The sequence below is a fragment of the Pongo pygmaeus genome, chromosome 1, assembly GCF_028885625.2.
Source record: "Pongo pygmaeus isolate AG05252 chromosome 1, NHGRI_mPonPyg2-v2.0_pri, whole genome shotgun sequence".
Lineage (NCBI taxonomy): Eukaryota > Metazoa > Chordata > Mammalia > Primates > Hominidae > Pongo > Pongo pygmaeus.
Window position 1 is genome coordinate 118,638,912 of NC_072373.2, and position 15,063 is coordinate 118,653,974.

Consider the following 15,063-nt stretch of genomic DNA (forward strand, 5'->3'; position numbering starts at 1 on the left):
GTTCAAGCTATTCTCCTGCCTCTGCCTCCCGATTAGCTGGGATTACAGGCACCTGCCACCATGCCCGGCTAATTTTTTGTATTTTTAATAGAGACGGGGTTTCACTATGTTGGCCAGGCTGATCTCGAACTCCTGACCTTGTGATCCACCTGCCTAGGCCTACCAAAGTGCTGGGATTACAGACGTGAGCCACCACACCTGGCCGTCTTGTAATTTTTAAATGTATATTGGAGATAGTATGTAAGGAATTACAATTTTAGAACACTTTATTACCTGAGGAAGTAACTCTGTATCTTTTAACAATTACATCTCATTTCCTTTACCTCCACTTCAGCCTTATGTAACCATTAATTTACTTTCTGTCTCTTTAGATTTATTTATTCTGGACTTTTATATGAGTTTAATCATACAGTGTGTGGTGTTTTCTGAATGGCTTCTTTTCGTTAGCATAATATTTCAGCATTTATCCATGCTGTAGCATGCATCAGTACTTCTTTCCTTTTTATGGCTAAATAATTAATTGCATGGTTATAAGTTATACCACTTCTTTTTAAATTTATTCATCACTTCAGGGACATGTGGGTTATTTCTACTTTTTAGATATAATGAATAGTAGTACTATAAACATTTGTGTGTAAGTTTCTATGTGGATATACATTTTCATTTTTCTGAAGTATTTACCTAAGAGAGGGACTACTATATCATATGGTAAATTTATATTAATTATTTGATGAAATGTAAGACTGTTTTCCAAGTCAGCTAGGCCATTTTACATTCTGTGGTGTGTGAATGTTCTGTTATCTCCATGTGCCCACCAACATTTGTTAACTGGCTTTTAAAAAATAATATATTTTATGTTTTAGAGTGGTTATAGGTTCACAACAAAATTAAATGGTAAGTACAGATATTTCCCATATACTCCCTGTCCTCACACCTTTAGAGCTTGCCCTGCTATTTATCAACACCTCTAACCAGAATGATACCTATGTTAAAATTGATGAACCTACACTGACACGTCTTTATTACCCAAAGTCAATAGTTTACATTAGGTTTCACTCTTGGTATTTATTTGGTGGGGTTTGACAAATGCATGATATGTATCTATCATTATAGTACCATAGAGCAGCAGTTCTTAACCATTTTGGCACCAGGGACTGGTTTTGTGGAAGACAATTTTTCCATGGACTAGGGTGGGGGATGGTTTCAGGATGAAACTGTTCCATCTCTGATCATCAGGCATTAGATTTTCATTAGGAGCTCGCAACGTAGATCCCTTACATGCACGGTTCACAGTAAGATTCACACTCCTATGAGAATCTAATGCCACCACTGATCTGACAGGGCATGGAGCTCAGACAGTAATGCTCACTCCCTAGCAGCTCACCTCTTGCCCTGTGGCCTGGTTCCTAACACGCCATGGACCAGTACCAGTCTGTGGCCTGTGGGTTGGGGACCCTTGCCATAGAGAATACTTTTTCAGCCCTAAATATTCTCTGCTCTGTCTATTCATTTCTCCCTCTCCTCTAAACCATGGCAACCACTCAATTTTTTACTGTCTCCATAATTTTGTCTTTTCCAGAATGTCCTGTATTTGGAATCATACAGTATGTAGCCTTTTCAGATCAGGTTCTCTCACTTAGTGATAGGCTTTTAAGGTTATTCATATCATGACTTGCTTCCTCATTTCTCTTTAGAAATGAATAATATTTCATTGTGTGGATGTACTAGAGTTCACCCTTTTATCTACTGAAGGATATCATGTTACCCTTCAAAATTTGTCAATTATAAATAAAACAGCTATAAACATACATGTGGATGTTTTTATGTGCACATGGTTTTCAAGTCCTTTAGGTAAAAACCAAGGAGCGCAATTGCTGAATGTTATGGTCAAAGTGTGTTCAGTTTTATAAGAAACTGCTAAACTGTCTTCCAAATTGGCTGTACCATTTTCCATTTCCACCAGCAGTGAATGGGAGTTCTTGTTGGTCCACATTCTCACAGTATTTGATGTCAGTATTTTTGGATTTGGTTATTCTAATAGTTGTGTAGTAATAGTGGAATCTCATCATTTTAATTTGTAATTTCCTAAAGACACATGATGTCAAGCATCTTTTCAGATGGTTTTTCTACTATGTGTACTTTCACTGATGTGCTGCTTCTTTAGGCCTTTCGTCCATTTTTTAAACAGGTTTTTTTATTGTGTTATTAGAGTTTTTTGTGTATTTGTAAAAATAATAGATTTCAAGACAAAAACTATAAAAGGAGACAGGGTTATTTTGTAATGATAAAGGGATCAATTCAGCAAGAGAATATAACAGTTCTAAATATGTATGCACTCAACACTGTAGCACCCAGATATATAGAGCAAACATTATTAGAGACCATGAGAGAGATAGATCCTAATACAATAGTAGCTGAATACTTCAGCACCCCACTTTCAGCATTAGACAGAGCACCCAGACAGAAAATAAAGAAACACCTGAATGAATCTGCACTATAGAATAAATGGACGTGATATATATGTACAGAACATTTTTTTCAACAGCTGCAGAAGACTTTTTTCTCAGCACAGGGGTCATTTTCAGGGATTGAACATAGGTCACAAATCAAGTCTTAAAACATTCAAAAAATTGAAATAGTATCAAGCGTCTTCTCTGACAATAGTGGAATAAATCTAAAAATAACGATGCATTTCAGAAAATATACAGACACACAGGAATTAAACAATGTACTCCTGGGTCAATGAAATTAAGAAGAACATTGAAAACTCTCTTGAAACAAATGATAATGCAACACAACATAGCAAAACTTATGGAATACAGCAAAAGAAGTACTAAGTGGAACTTTATAGCTATAATTGCCTATATATTTTTTTAAAAACTTCAAATAAACAACCAAACAATGCATCTTAAGGAAGTACAAAACCAAGAGAGGACCAAAATGAAAATTAGTAGAAGAAAAGAAATAATAAAGATCAGAGCAGAAATAAATGAAATTGAAATGAGGAAAATTATACAAAAAATCAACAAAAAAGATTAGCTATTGGAAAAGATAAAATTGAAAAACCTCTAGCCAAACTAACTCAGAAAAAAAGGGACAAGACCCAAATAAAATCAGAGATGAAAAAAGAGACATTACAACTGATAACACAGAAATGTAAAGGATCATTAGTGGTTACTATGAGAAACTGTGGCAATAAATTGGAAAATCTAGAAGAAAGGGATAAATTTCTGCACACATACAATGCACCAGGTTTGAACCATGAAGAAATTCAAAACCTGAACAGATCATTAACAAGTAATGAGATTAAGCTATAATAAAAAGTTTCCCAGTAAAGAAAAGCTCAGGACTCGATGACTTTACTGCTGGATTCTTCCATATATTTGAAGAAGACCTAATACCAATCCTACTCAAACTATTCTGAAAAATAGAGGAGGAGGGAATACTTCCAAACTAATTCTATGATGTCATTGTTATTGTTTCCAAAACCAAAGACACAATTTTTTTTTTTTTTTAAAAGAGAAAACTACAGGCCAATATTCCTGGTGAACATACAGACCATATACAACAGACCCACAGCTAGTATCATGCTGAATGGGGAAACTGAGAATCTTTTCTCTAAGATCTGGAACACAACCAGAATGCCCACTTTCACCACTGTTATACATGTTGATATTACTGGAAGTCTTCACTAGAGCAATCAGACAAGAGAAAGAAAGCGCATCCAAAATGGAAAAGAAGAAGTCAAATTATCCTTGTTTTCAGATGATATGATCTTACAGATGGAAAAAACTAAAGACTCCACCAAAAAAACTATTAGAACTGATAAACTAAATTCAGTTTACTTGCAGGTTACAAAATCAACATAGAAAAATTAGTGACATTTCTATATGTCAATAGTGAGTAGTCTGGAAAATCAAGCAGGTAATCTGATTTACAATAGCTGTAAATAAAATTAAATACCTAGGGATTAGCCAAAGAAATGAAGGATTCCTACAATAAAAAGTATAAAACATGGATGAAAGAAATTGAAGAGGACACAATAAAATGGAAAGATGTTCCATTTTCATGAATTAAAAGTATCAACATTGTTAAAATGTTCATACTACCCAAAGCAATCTACACATTCAAATGCCATTTCTATAAAAAAATACCAGTGACATTCTTCATAAAAATAGAAAAAAAAGTTTTAAAATGTATATGGAACCGTAAAAAACTCACAATAGCTAAAGCTAAACTAAGCAAAAAACCCCAGAACTTGAGGAATCACTTTACCTGACTTCAAATTATACTACAGAGTTATAGTAACCAAAACATCATAGTAATAGTATAAAAACAGTCACATAGAACTGTGAAGCAGACTAGAGAACCCAGAAATAAATCTACAGTGAACTTTTATTTGTTGACAATGATGCCACATATGTTAGTGAAAGGACAATCTCTTCAATAAATGGTGCTTGGAAAGCTGGATATCTATATGTAAAAGAAGGAAACTGGACACTTATTTTTTGCCATATAAAAAAATCAGGCTGATTGTGGTTTCTCATGCCTGTAATTTCACTACTTAGGTAGTCAGAGGTGGGAGGATAGCTTGAGCCCAGGAGTTCAAGACCTACTTGGGTAACATAGGAAGACCCTGATATCCACCAAAAGAAAAAAGACCCAAAAAAAAGTTTGAATAAAAAACCAAAATTGATTGAAGCCTTAAATCTTAACACTTCAAACTATGAAACCACTAAAAGAAATTATTGGAAAAACTCCCCAGGACATTGGATTGAGCAAAGATTTTTTGAGTAATACCCCATAAGCACAGAAAACTAAAGCAAAAATGAACAAATGAGATCACAGCAAGTTACAAAGCTTCTGTAAAACAAAGGAAATGATCAGCAAGTTGAAAAGACAACACAGAATGTGAGTGATGTGATTATTATACATTGCATGCCTGTATCAAAATAGCTCATGTAACCCATATATGTGTGTGTGTTTGTGTGTGTATACACATATATATACACACATATATACACACATATATACACACACATATATATACACATATATATACACATATATATACACATATATACATATATATACACATATATACATATATATACACATATATATACACACATATATATATACACACACACATTCTCTCTGTCTATATATGTGTGTATATATATATATATATATATATATATATATAGTAGCCACAAAAATTAAATATAAAAAATTTTTTTTTTGAGATGGAGTTTTGCCCTTGTTGGCCAGGCTGGAGTGCAGTGGCACGATCTCGGCTCACCATAACCTCTGCTTCCCGGGTTCAAGTGATTCTCCTGCCTCAGCGTCCCAAGTAGCTGGGATTACAGGTATGCGCCACCACGCCTGGCTAATTTTGTTTTTTTTCTAGTAGAGATGGGGTTTCACCATGTTGATCAGGCTGGTTTTGAATTCCCAACCTCAGGTGATCCACCCGCCTCAGCCTCCCAAAGTGCTGGGATTACAGGCGTGAACCACCGCACCCAGCCAAAACATTTTTAAAGAACTATCACCGGCCTATATCACACTGCAGCTGCCTTAAGGAAAAGCTGTCAGAATGTTTTCCATGTGTTTCCCTGACCATGCTACTTCTCACTGGGTAGGACCTCCTGATCTGGGACCCCAGACAGGACAATTGCCCTGCCCCATCCGGATCAGTCAGTAGGGGCTCTTTGCTCCTCTGTGTAAGAAATCCCAGAGACAACCCACAGGATCTCTGTCATTGCTGCTGCAGCAGTACTTCCCCTTTTATCCTCAGGCTGGGGAAAGAGTAAAGCCTCTGATGTTTGCTTGCATCTGTAGCACTCCACAGCTGCCATAAAGAGAGGAACCCAATCTGTCTACCCTGTAAGCCCCCACTCCCTACTCTTTACCAGGCAGGGCCTCTGCCTTGGGCCCACAGCACAGCCATTTTATCCCTGGCTGAACATTCCCATTGGCAGTGGCTTTGTGTCTCTTTGAGATGGAGTTCACATAGGCAACTAACAGCCCTTCTGTCGCAGCTGCTGCTGCAGTGTATGCCCAGGCTGGGGAAGGAACAAAGAGCCTGAGTGCTTTACTCACACCTCCAGCATGCCATTGCTGCCCTATGGAGAACAGGACATACTATCTTCCCCATGTTCCGCCTGTCCCCCTTGCCCTTCACCAGGCAGGGCCTCCCAGCTTGGGCCTGATATGCAGACACCCACCCTGGGCTGATTATTCTGATTGGCAATGGCTCTGCATTTCTCTGGGGTGGAGCCCCAAGAGACAAGTGAAAGGCCTTCTGCCATTGCCACTACCAAGGTGCCTGGACCTGCTGCCTCCAAGCTGAGTTGAGAATAAAAAGCCTGAACTCTCCAGGGCTGTGGTGTGCACCCTGGGAGCGCCAAGTGAAGATCTGTAAACAGCACTTAAGAGGGAAAGGAACTCAAACTCTTAAAGCACTGAGAGGGAGCACAGCTGCAAGTGCGAGGAAATATAGACGATTCATATGGCTGAATAAGAGCCTATCACTGGCCATTGCACTAAGCACCATCTACTGGATCACAGCCCAAACTTCAATACCAAAAATACTTTATGAATATACTCCCCTGTGAAACCAAGGACAAGATTTCAGCCACAAAAAAAGCCCCAGGCCTCCAAAAACCTGCAAAAATGAAGCCAACTGTCTATACTCAAATTATACCACTCTTAAGGGAACATTATTGCACACAGATGAGAAAGAACCAGCACAAGAACTCTGACAACTCTAAAAGCCAGAGTGTATTCTTACTTCCAAATGATCATAGTACCTGAATAATGGTTTTCAACCAGAATGGAATGGCTGAAATAGTGTAGAATTCAAATCCACCTTGCAATTAAGATCATCGAGATTCAGGAAAAGTTGAAACCGAATCTAAAGCATCTAAAGAATGCAGTAAAAATGATTTAACAGATTAAAGACAAAATAGCCATTTCAAGAAGGAACCAAATTGATCTGATAGAGCTGAAAAACTCACTACAAGAATTTCATAAAACAATCAGAAGTATTAAGAGCAGAATAAACCAAGCTGAGAAAGGAATCTCAGAGCTCAAAGCCTGGTTCATTGAATTAACTGAGTGAGACAAAAATAAAGAGAAAAGAATTTTTTAAATGAACAAAACCTCTGATAAATATGGGATTATGTAAGGACACTGAGTCTATGATTCATTGGCATAATGAAAAGGGAGAGTAAGCAACTTGGAAAACATTTGAGGATGTTGCCTACAAAAAATTTTCCCATCTCACTAGAGAGGTTGACACTCAAATTCAGGAAATTCAAAGAACCTCTGTGAGGTACTAATTTATAAAGGAAAGATAGTTAGTTGACTCAATTCTACATGGCTAGGGAGGCCTCAGGAAACTTACAATTATGGCAGAAGGGGAAGCCAACATCTTCTTCACAAGGTGACAGGACAGAGAGAAGCATGAAACAGGAGGAGCCCCTTATAAGACAATCAGATCTCATGAGAACTCACTATCATGAGAACAGCATGAAGGAAACTGGCCCCATGATCAATCACCTCCCACTAGGTCCCTTCCTTGACACATGGGGATTTTGGGGATTACAATTCGAGATGAGATTTGGGTGGGGACACGGAGCCAAACCATATCCCCACACAAAATCTCAAGAAAATCAGAGGTTTTTCTTTGAATGAATGAACAAGATTGATAGATGACTTGCTAGACTAATATAGGAAAAAAGGGAGAGGATCTAAATAAACACTATCAGAAATGACAAAGGAAACATTACCATCAACCATACAGAAATACAAAAAAACCCTCAGAGACTATTATAAAAACTTCTATGCACACAAACTAGAAAATCTAGAAGAAATGGATAAATTCCTGATTGCATATAAACTTACAAACTCCAAAGACTGAACCAGGAAGACTTTGAAACCCTGAACAGAACAATAACAAGTTCTGAAATTGAATCAGCAATAAAAAACCTACCAATGAGAAAAATCCCTGACCAGAGAGATTCACAGCTGAATTCTACCAGATGTATAAAGAAGAGCTGGTATGAATTCTACTGAAACCATTGCAAAAAGTCAAGGAGGAAGGACTCCTCTCTAACTCTTCTATGAGGTCAGCATCATTCTGATACCAAAACCTGGCAGAGATGCAATAAAAAGGAAAACTTCAGGCCAATATCCCTGATGAACATAGATATAAAAATCCTCAATAAACTATAAGCAAATCAAATCCAGCAGCATATTATTAGCTAATCTTCCATGATCAACTATGTATTATTCCTGGAATGCAAGGTTTGTTCAACATACACAAAGCAAAAATTTGGCTAATCACATAAAAGGAACTAAAAACAAAAAGCACCTAATCATCTCAATAGATACAGAGAAAGTTTTTAAATAAAAACTCAACATTTATTCCGGATAAAAACCCTTAACAAAATAACCATTGGAGATATACACCTCAAAATAATAAGAGCCATTCATGACAGACACACAGTCAGTATCATAATGAATGAGCAAAACCTGGAAGCATTTCCCTTGAGATGCGGAACAAGATAAGTATGACCACTCTCACCACTCTTATTCAACATAGTACTGGAAGTGCTAGCCAAGACAACCAGTAAAGAGAAGGAAATAAAAGGCAACCAAACATGAAGAGAGGATGTGAAACTATCTCTCTTCACAAATTTAATTCTATACCTAAAATCCCCATCATCTCTGCCCAAAGGCTCCAGATACTGATAATCAACTTCAGTAAAGTTTCAGGATACAAATCAATGCATAAAAATTATTAGCATTCCTATGCACCAATAACTTCCAAGCTGAGATCCAAATCAAGAATGCAATCCTATTCACATTATTATTTTCCTAGCCACAAAATAAATAAAATACGTAGGAATACAGCTAACCAGGAACGTGAAAGATCTCTACAATGAGAATTACAAAACACTGCTGAACGCAGTCGGAGATGACACAATAGAAAAACATTCCATGCTCATGAACAGGAAGAATCTGTACTGCTAAAATGGCCATACTGCCCAAAGCAATTTATAGATTCATTGTTATGCCTACCAAATTACCAACAATGTTTTTCACAGAATTAGAAAAAACTATTTGAAATTTTTATGGAAACAAAAAAGCCTGAATAGCCAAATCAATCCTAAGGAAAATAAAGGTGGAGGAATCACATTACTCAACTTTAAAAGTATACTGCTAGCCTACAGTAATAAAAATAACATGTCACTAGTACAAAGACAGACAGATAGACCCATGGAACAGGTCAAAGAACCTACAAATAAAGCCAGACACCTACAATCATTGGGTCTTCAACAAACCTGACAATAACAAGCAGTGGTGAACAGACTTCCTATTCAATAAACAGTGCTAGGATAATGGGCTAGCCATATGCAGAGTATTGGATCTCTCCCCTACCTTTCTCCATATACAAAAATAAACTCAGGATGGATTAAAGACATAAATATAAACCCTAAAGCTATAGAAACCCTAGAAGAAAAACTAGAAATACCATTCTGGAAATAGGCCCTAGCAAAGACTTCATGATAAAGAGCCCAAAAGCAATTACAACAAAAACAAAATTTGATAAAGGGGACCTAATTAAACTAAAGAGCTACTGCATTGCAAAGGAAACTATTAACAGAGTAAACAGACAACCTGCAGAATGGGAGAAAATATTTGCAAACTATGCATCTGACAAAAGTCTAATATCCAGAATGTATAAGGAACTTAAGAAGCCAAAAACAAACAACTTCATTTAAAAAGTGAGAAAAGGACATGGACAGACACTTCTTACAAGAAGACATACACGTGGCCAATAAGCGTATTTTAAAATGCTCAATATCATGAATCATTAGGGAAATGCAAATCAAAAGCACAGTGAGATAGCATCTCACACTAGTCAAAATGGCTATTACTTAAAAGTCAAAAAATAGCAGGCAAAGTTACAGAGAAAAGGGAATACTTATACATTGCTGATGACAGTAAATTAGGTCAACCAATGTGGAAGGTAGTCTGGATGTTTCTCAAAGAACTTAAAATAGAAGTACCATTTGACCCAGCATTCCCATTACTGGGAATATACCCAAAGGAATATAAATTATTCTACCATAAAGACATATGTGTCTTTACTAAATAGCACTATTCACAATAGCAAAGATGTAGAATCAACCCAGATACACACGAATTGTAGATTGGATAAAGCAAATGTGGTACATATACACTATGGAATACTACACAGTCATAAAAAATAATGAGATCTTGTCCTTTGCAGCCACATGGATGGAGTGGGAGGCCATTATCCTAAGCAAGTTAGCACAGGAACAGAAAACCGAATATCACATATTCTAACTCATAAGTGGGAGCTAAACATTAAGCACACATGGGCAAAAAGAAGAGAACAGTAGACACTGGGTCCTACTTGAGTGTGGAGGCTGGGAGGAGAGTGAGGACTGAAGAACTACCTATTGGATATGATGTCAATACCTGGGTTACAGAATAATCTGTACACTGAATCCCCATGAAATGCAATTTACCCATGTGACAAATCTGCATGTACAAACAAACCACATGTACACCTTGAACTGAAAATAAATGCTGGGAAGAAAAAAGAAGAAACATACCCAAACAGAATAAAGACTATGTATGATAAGCCCACATCTTACATTACACTCCAATTGTAGAAAGTTGGAAGACTTTTCTCTAAGATCAGGAACAAGACAAAAATGCCTACTGTATTCAATGTACAGTATTAGAAGACCTAGCTACAGTTGTTAGACAAGAGAAAGAAAAGATGCCCAAATAGGAAAGGAAGAAGTGAAATTGTCTCTGTTTACTAATGACATGACCTTGTATATAGAAAACCCTAAAGGCTCCAATAAAAAGTTAGAAATGAAGTTTATAAATGAATTCAGGATACAAAATCAACTTTCAAACATTAGTAGTGTTTGTATACACTAACAATAAAATATTTGAAAAATCAAGAAAACAATCTCATTATGATAGCTACAAAATGCTTAGGAATAAATTTGATAAAGGAGGTGAAAGACTTCCACACTGAAAACTGTAAAACATTAATGACGTCATTGAAAAAGACACAAATAGATGCAAATATATTTTATGTTCGTGAATTGAAAGAATTAATATTGTTACAATGTTCATACTACCCAAAGCGATCTACAGATTTAACATCATCCCTATCAAAATTTCAATGGCATTTGTCACAGAAATACAAGAAATAATCTTAAAATGTGCATAGAATGATAAAACCCCAAATAGCCAAAGTAATCTTGAGGGAAAAAAAGCTGGAGACATAACACTCTTTGATTTCAAAATATATTATAAAGCTGTTGTAATAAGTACAGAATGGTACTGGCAAAAAAAAGATGTTAACTATTGAAACAGGATAAAAGCTCAGAAATAAACCCACGTGTTTAAAGCCAATCAATTTTTTACAAGAATGGTGGTTAACAGAGGCTGTCATGGGTGGGGGCTAGTGGAGAGGGGGAGAAGGAGGAAAGGGGAAATGTTGATGAAAGGATACAAAGTTCCAGTTAGACAGTAGGAATAACTTTTAGAGATCTATTGCACAGCATATTGATCATAGTTAATGTATTATACATTTCAATTGATAAAACAGTAGATTTTTAATGTTCTCACCAGAAAAAAAGATTACTTGATGAGGTGACGGATATATTAATTAGCTTGATTTAATTTTTCCACAGTGTATTATACATATTTCAAAATATTACATTGTACCCCATAAATGTATATTATTATTTTTGTTAGTTAAAACTAAGACATAAATTTAAAAAATATCATGGTTTTGAAACATTTATCAAATAAAAAATTAGTTAAGAATAAAGGCTTTTATTTTAAAAAAGGAATAATATGGGGGTGGTTCCAAGATGGCTGAATAGGAACAGCTCCAGTCTACAGCTCCCAGCGTGAGCGATGCAGAAGACAGGTGATTTCTGCATTCCCAACTGAGGTACCAGGTTCATCTCACCGGGGCTGGTCGGACAATGGGGGCAGGACAGAGGGTGCAGCCCACCGAGTGTGAGCTGAAGCAGGGCGAGGCATTGCCTCACCCAGGAAGTGCAAGGGGTCAGGGAAATTCCCTTTCCTAGCCAAGGGAAGCAGTGATGGACAGCACCTGGAAAATTGGGTCACTCCCACCCTAATACTGCACTTTTCCAATGGTCTTAGCAAATGGTACATCAGGAGATTATATCCCGTGCCTGGCTCAGAGAGTCCCATGCCCACAGAGCCTCGCTCATTGCTAGCACAGCAGTCTGAGATTGATCTGCAAGGTGGCAGCGAGGCTGGGGGAGGGGCGCCCGCCATTGCTGAGGCTTGAATAGGTAAACAAAATGGCCAGGAAGCTCAAACTGGGTGGAGCCCACTGCAGCTTAAGGAGGCCTGCCTGCTTCTGTAGACTCCACCTCTGGGGGCAGGGCATGGCAGAACAAAAGGCAGCAGAAACCTCTGCAGACTTAAATGTCCCTGTCTGACAGCTTTGAAGTGAGTAGTGGTTCTCCCAGCACAGAGTTTGAGATCTGAGAATGGACAGACTGCCCCCTCAAGTGGGTCCCTGACCCCTGCATAGCCTAACTGGGAGGGACCCCCCAGTAGGGGCAGACTGACACCTCACATGGCCGGGTACCCCTCTGAGATGGAACTTCCAGAGGAACCATCAGGCAGCAACATTTGCTGTTCAGCAATATTCAGTGTTTGGCAGCCTCCGCTGCTGACACCCAGGCAAACAGGGTCTGGAGTGGACCTCCAGCAAACTCCAACAGACCTGCAGCTGAGGGTCCTGACTGTTACAAGGAAAACTAACAAACACAAAGGACATCCACACCAAAACCCCATCTTTACGTCACCATCATCAAAGACTAAAGGTAGATAAAACCACAAAGATGGGGAAAAAACAGAGCAGAAAAGCTGAAAATTCTAAAATCAGAGCGCTTCTCCCACTCCAAAGGAATGCAACTCCTCGCCAGCAACGGAACATAGCTGGATGGAGAATGACTTTGACGAGTTGAGAGAAGAAGGCTTCAAACGATCAAACTTCTCTGAGCTAAAGGAGGAAGTTTGAACCCATTGCAAAGTAGTTAAAAACCTTGAAAAAAGATTAGATGAATGGCTAACTAGAATAATAAATTTAGAGAAGTCCTTAAATGACCTGATGGAGCTGAAAAACATGGCACAAGAACTACGTGATGAATGCACAAGCTTCAGTAGCCGATTCGATCAACTGGAAGAAAGAGTATCAGTGATTGAAGATCAAATGAATGAAATGAAGTGAGAAGAGAAGTTTAGAGAAAAAAGAGTAAACAGAAACCAACAATGCCTTCAAGAAATATGGGACTATGTGAAAAGACCAAATCTACATCTGATTGGTGTATCTGAAAGTGACCCGGAGAGTGGAACCAAGTCAGAAAACACTCTGCAGGATATTATCCAGGAGAAATTCCCCAACCTAGCAAGGCAGGCCAACATTCAAATTCAAGAAATACAGAGAACGCCACAAAGATACTCCTCGAGAAGAACAACTCCAAGACACATAATTGTCAGATTCACCAAAGCTGAAATGAAAGAAAAAATGTTAAGAGCAGCCAGAGGGAAAGATTGGGTTACCCACAAAAGGAAGCCCATCAGACTAACAGCTGATCTCTTGGCAGAAACTCTACAAGCCAGAAGAGAGTGGGGGCCAATATTCAACATTCTTAAAGAAAATTTTCAACCCAGAATGTCATATCCAGCCAAACTAAGCTTCATAAGTGAAGGAGAAATAAAATACTTTACAGACAAGCAAATGCTGAGAGATTTTGTCACCACCAGGCCTGCCCTAAAAGAGCTCCTGAAGAAAGCACCAAACGTGGTACCAGCCACTGCAAAAACATGCCAAATTGTAAAGATCATCAATGCTAGGAAGAAACTGCATCAATTAATGAGCAAAATAACCAGCTAACATCATAATGACAGCATCAAATTCACACATAACAATATTAACCTTAAATGTAAATGGGCTAAATGCTCCAATTAAAAGACACGGACTAGCAAATTGGATAAAGAGTCAAGAACCATCAGCATGCTGTATTCAGGAGACCCATCTCACATGCAGGGACACACATAGGCTCAAAATAAAGGGATGGAGGAAGATCTACTAAGCAAACAGAAAACAAAAATGGCAGGGGTTGCAATCCTGGTCTCTGATAAAACAGACTTTAAACCAACAAAGATCAAAAGAGGCAAAGAAGGCCATTACATAATGGCAAAGGGATCAATTCAACAAGAAGAGCTAACTATCCTAAACATATATGAATCCAATACAGGAGCACCCAGATTCATAAAGCAAGTCCTTAGAGACCTACAAAGAGACTTAGACTCCCACACAATAATAATTGGAGACTTTAACACCCCACTGTCAAGATTAGACAGATCAATGAGACAGAAAGTTAACAAGGATATCCAGGAATTGAACTCAGCTCTGCACCAAGCAGACCTAATAGACATCTACAGAACTCTCCACTCCAAATCAACAGAATATACATTCTTCTCAGCACCACATCACACTTATTCCAAAATTGACCACATAGTTGGAAGTAAAGCACTCCTCAGCAAATGTAAAAGAACAGAAATTGTAACAAACTGTCTCTCAGACCCCAGTGCAATGAAACTAGAATTCAGGATTAAGAAACTAACTCAAAACCGCTCAACTACATGGAAACTGAACAACCTGCTCCTGAATGAATACTGGGTACATAATGAAATTAAGGCAGAAATAAAGATGTTCTTTGAAACCAGTAAGAACAAAGACACAACATACCAGAATTTCTGGGACACATTTAAAGCAGTGTGTAGCGGGAAATTTATAGCACTAAATGCCCACAAGAGAAAGCAGGAAAGATCTAAAATTAACACCCTAACATCACAAGTAAAAGAACTAGAGAAGCAAGAGGAAACACATTCAAAAGCTAGCAGAAGGCAAGAAATAACTAAGATCAGAGCAGAACTGAAGGAGATAGA

General features: G+C 37.8%; 1 long non-coding RNA gene across 1 annotated transcript in view; it reads left to right on the forward strand.

Annotated features, from left to right (window-relative positions):
* The first annotated feature begins 5,244 nt into the window (after positions 1-5,244).
* LOC134738196 (uncharacterized) overlaps positions 5,245-15,063 on the forward strand; it is a 30,235-nt gene continuing 20,416 nt past the window's right edge. Inside the window, exon 1 of the long non-coding RNA XR_010123807.1 lies at positions 5,245-5,369. This is a non-coding gene — a long non-coding RNA (uncharacterized LOC134738196). The remainder of the gene's footprint in view (positions 5,370-15,063) is intronic.